Below are 5,327 nucleotides of genomic sequence, written 5' to 3'. Positions count from 1 at the left end.
CAGCCTTTACATTCTAATTTAATTCCTTATTATTTATTGTAAGGGACTAGCTTGTTCATTATTCACATTCCTTTACTGTAACCCTGGAACCTGTATAGCTAGCTCCTTTGTTTACGTTTCATCACTGTAAGTGACTAGCTTGTTAAAGGCGACATAGACCGGAAACTCCAATTAACGCTGTGTTTGTGTGTGTATCTGCGTCATTACCTCGTTTATGAAACCCTAAAGTTTCAGAACAAACAGTTCAGCCACTGCAGAGAAAATAGAGTTTTATTGTTTTCCTGGGCTCTGCGAAGCGGAAAGGCACTTCCGTTTGCTCATGATGTCATCAGAAATCCTCACCACTCCTCTCACCACCGTAGCTCCTCCTGGTGCCGGCACTAGTCCGGGCACTAGTCCGGTTGCGTACATTCAACCGCAGAAGGAGAAGAACTACTCTTGTTGTAGCTGCTGAGCATATCGTACCAGAGGGGGAGCTGCGTATCTGAGAGCTGATGTGCTGTCACTTCCAGGTACCTGGCCAATCACAGGACAGTGGGAAAGCTCTTGTTGGCTGGCCAATCACAACACAGTCCACGTTCTGGGGGTGTGATTTTGGTCTGAAACAGCGCGGCTGATGAGAGGGTCAGTGAGGAGATATTTTGATCAGCTCGTTTGCAGCGACTAGGAGGTTTTTAACCATGAAAACAAGTTAATATATGTGAGTAGACCTCCATAACTAACATATATGTGCGATACGAGCATTCGATGTCACCTTTAATTATTCACGTTCCTTCAATTTAACCCCAGAACCTGTATAGCTAGCTTCTTTGCTTTCGTTCCACCACTGTAAGTGACTAGCTTGTTCATTATTCACGTTCCGTCATTGTAACCCCGGAACCTGTATAGCTAGCTCCTTTGTTTATGTTTCGTCACTCTAACCCCGGGAATGTGCTAGTCTGCAATTTTTTTTCTCCCAGCTCTTCACATCACCTGAACCTCTGTTTTAAAGTAAGTTAGCACATGCAGTTAGTCACACCCTTGATCTTGTTTTAACTTATGGTATTGATATTGATAACTTAAACATAGTTCCTCAAAACCCTCTCCTTACTGACCATTATTTACTCACATTTAATTGTACAATAATGAACTACAATAACATAAATAAGAAATACAGCTACAGTGGGTGCCTGTCTGATCCCGCCCTCATAGATAACCTTGTTAATAGTACAGCAGCCTCACTGCGTACTACATTAGACTGCGTTGCCCCTCTGAAAAAGAATGTGGTGAATCAGATGAGACAAGCACCATGGTTTAACTCCAATACTCGTGCTCTTAAACAGGCGTTACGTAGATTAGAAAGACAATGGCGTTCCAATAACCTAGAGGAATTTTATATAGCCTGGAAAGATGGTTTTGTAGCTTACAAAAAAGCCCTACACAAAGCTAGAGTTGCCTATTATTGGTGTACGCATGCTGTACACTGTCTGCTGTTCGCTGTCTGCAAGCAGCGGAAAACAGTCATTTCAATCACAGCATAACTTTTAAACTTTTGTTTTAAGTTAAATTGACGATGTGGCGGATGTATATAAGGCTTGTTTTGCCATGTACACCAATTATAATTGGTGATATGAAAGAAACATACCATAATCATCTTATTATTTTGAAGGGACCAAGGAGCAGACTGCAGAGTTCATTCGCCTGAGAGGTGAAAAGGACCACCTTTTCACTGGGGCAAAAAACTCGGCCAGTGTTGCCTGGCGGTAAGACATAAATATTGCATTGGTAATTCCTAAAAATAAGGAGAGGGCCTCTCTCCCCCACAGCCACAGCAGCTCCGTCCTTGTTTTTTTCGGGCGGCTCACCAGCTTTTGAGCGCATCACCATTGCTTTAACTTGGCCCAGGAGTTCTGGTCACTGCTACTGCAGTGCAAACTGATTGGAAAAGCACAGGAGGTTTGTGCCTGTAGCAACCGATAACGTAATAACGGCCAATGACGTAATAACTTATTACGTTATTGGTTGGTTCTTACATTATTGGCCTTGCATTAAAAACCCCAACAGTTCACACAATGAGCAAACACTAGGCATCAGTGGAGAGAAAAAACTCCCTCTTAACAGGTAGAAATCTCTGACAGAACCAGGCTCAGAGATGTGCAGTCATCTGCCTCGACCGGTTGGGGTGAAAGGAAAAATGGGGGACAGAGGAGAGGTGGGGGACAGAAAGAGGGGAGAGAAAGGACAAGAGGGAGATGTGGTAGAGACAGAAGAGGGAGAGACCAGGAGCAGATACACAACAACTGTATCAGGTTACAAGTTTATACAGTTGATGATACTGACTTTTTAATTATGGCACAATAATAATGGTGATATGGGTAGCCTCGGAAACTGGATCTTGATCCCGCAACCTGCATGATGAGAATACAGAGAGAGAGAGAGAGAGAGAGGGAAGGAAGGAAAGACACAAACTAGGGAGAGAAAGAAACAAGGTTAATGACATATAAAAAGTCATAATCATATCCTGAGTGTGAGAGAGTCCAGGTTTCCCTGAACCAGCTCTGACTATAAGCTTTATCAAAAAGGAAAGTTTTAAGTTTAACTTTAAATACAGAGAGAGTGTCCGCCTCCCGAACTGTCATTGGAAGCTGGTTCCACAGGAGAGGAGCCTGGTAACTAACGGCTCTGCCTCCCATTCTACTCTTACAGACTCTGGGAACCACAAGTAAACCTGTATTTTGTGAAGTGGTCTGTGAGGGTGATAGGGTAAGACTAGGTCTTTCAGGTATGAAGGGGCCTGACCATTAAGTGTTTTGTACGTGAGGAGGAGGATTTTAAATTTAATTCTAAACTGTAAGGGGAGTTATATGGTCTCTCTTTCTAGTTCCTGTCAGCCCTCTCCTTATTTTTAGGAATTACCAATGCAATATTTATGTCTTACCGCCAGGCAACACTGGCCGAGTTTTTTGCCCCAGTGAAAAGGTGGTCCTTTTCACCTCTCAGGCAAATGAACTCTGCAGTCTGCTCCTTGGTCCCTTCAAAATAATAAGATGATTAAGGTATGTTTCTTTCATATCACCAATTATAATTGGTGTACATGGCAAAACAAGCCTTATATACATCTGCCACATCGTCAAGTTTAACTTAAAACAAAAGTTTAAAAGTTATGCTGTGATTGAAATTACTGTTTTCCGCTGCTTGCAGACAGCGAACAGCAGACAGTGTACAGCATGCGGCGGCCAGTCTCGTGACTTGTGCTTATTAATAACATCAATAGCGGCACAACTTTTAACACATAAAACAAGTTTCATTTGTCTTGTTTAATTAATTTGTCATACTTACATTTCATTACAAACTCGCTCCCACTCGCTGAAGAAATGCTTCCCTCTCCGCCATCTTGCTTATGATAGAAAAATATTTGTCGCTGGAGCGCAAATAATTATGGGATACGGTCGGCTGAGAAGGATACACCAGACCTATCCTTCCCATACAAGCTAACGTTGGCCGCATACGTCCTACATCGCTGCCGACGTTAGTCCTACGTCGCTGCGCTGTGACAAAATTTGACGACATCCGGCAAACAAATCCACACTTCGTTGGGTCCAGTCCCTGGAATGGGACACATGTAGTGGCCATTGGCACTTTTTTTCAACATGTTGTTTATAAGTGCCCTCAACACCTTCATTGTGTGGAAGGCATGTATATGGCATCAGGGGAAGACCCACAAAAGGAGGCTTTTCCTGGAAGAGCTGGGGAAGAAATTGATCAACACAGACAAATATCTCCACATACACCAGGGGCTGCCAGCCTTGTCTCTGAAGCTCAGAGTGGCTCAGTTATCCCTGCCACATACTCTGCCAACTCCACTGCAACCACTACCCCCAGCTGCACACCCAGGCAGTGCCCCACACGCAGAGTTGTGTCCTGCATCTGCCAAAAATGTGGGAAATATGTCTTCAAGCTGCATTATTCCTCAATCTGCAACTCCTGCCTCCCCTGAAATGTTCTCACTGCGGTTGGTATGTTATTGTTGATGTTATGTTCATGTTATTCAGGGTATGTTCTCGTTATTGTCGTTATGTATGTATGTATAGATTTTGATCTTACTGTTTACATGTTATAATACATTTGCTAAATGTTTAACATTAGGTGAAGTTCTTCATTATAGCACAACAAATATTGAATAATAATTTGATTTGACTATATTTTACATCATAAAATGCAGTTACAGCATGACTAAAACTGTCAATTTAAGGGTTAAAAATAATCAAAAAAACTTTAAAATTTGATATGTATGGATAGCGCACTTCCTGTTTCGGGCAACCTACTTCCTGTGTGCAGATCTTTTCTTTCAGACATGTTCAGGAGGGGCCTTTGGTCTCACATATGAAGTTTAGAGTCAATCGGTCAATGCATGACAACATTAAAGGGCACTTCCTGTTTCGGGCAATCTACTTCCTGTGTGCAGGTCATGGCTTGCAGATGTGTTCAGGGTGGGCCTTTGGTCTCACATATCAAGTTTGGGTTCATAGATGTGTTCGGGGCGGTGTCACGTATGAAGTTTCGTATGAAAACTTGAGATCTTTGAAGGCTTCATCAGTGGAAGATGTGGAGACTTCAGGATGTGGAATTTAATTATCTCATGTGATGCTGAACAGAAGCATGTTCCCCCGGTGAGATGTGGTGAGTGACTGTTCCCAGGAGATGACCGTCAAGGGCATTGGCAGAAACTGGCTGAGGGAGTGGGACCAAGTCAATCCCTAGTTGTGTGGCAAGCTCATCATCAATAAAGCTGACATCAGCCCCAGAGTCAATAAAGGCAGTGGCGGTTTGAGACCCACCAGGAAGAAGAAGCCTGGCATGACTCAGAAGCTAAGGGCTGTGAGGTGTTTGGCTCACTAGTAGTTCCTCATTTGCACGTTGACTGCCTTTTCCGTTTTGGAGATGAAATGGCAGGCCTGGCCACAATATAGGTATACATTTTCCTGGTGTTGCCTGCCTTTCTCGTGCAGCTGGTGAATCCTAGCTACATAAGCGCTGAACCCTCTAGCTGTGAACCTGCTGTCACAGCTTGACTGGGCCCTGTTATGGTTTAAGGTTGGACTGGTGGGAAATGACTGACAGTTCCTCAACGTCTTTCAGTATCTCAGTGCCTGGATGTGGAGGTCCACCATTGTAGTGAGCTCAATCACACCATCCAACGTGGATGTGAGATCCCAAGAGACCAGTTCATCTTTGGGGCAGGATCTGGTTTGGTTCCCCTAAGGAGACTCATAAGTCCCTCACCTGCATCAGATTTAAAGGCCTCCATACTGAACACTTTCCACAGTTCTGCAGTAAAGTCCTGGAAG

This window comes from Solea senegalensis, linkage group LG2, assembly GCF_019176455.1.
Source record: "Solea senegalensis isolate Sse05_10M linkage group LG2, IFAPA_SoseM_1, whole genome shotgun sequence".
In the NCBI taxonomy this organism is placed as follows: Eukaryota; Metazoa; Chordata; class Actinopteri; order Pleuronectiformes; family Soleidae; genus Solea; species Solea senegalensis.
This window is presented reverse-complemented; position numbering follows the sequence as displayed.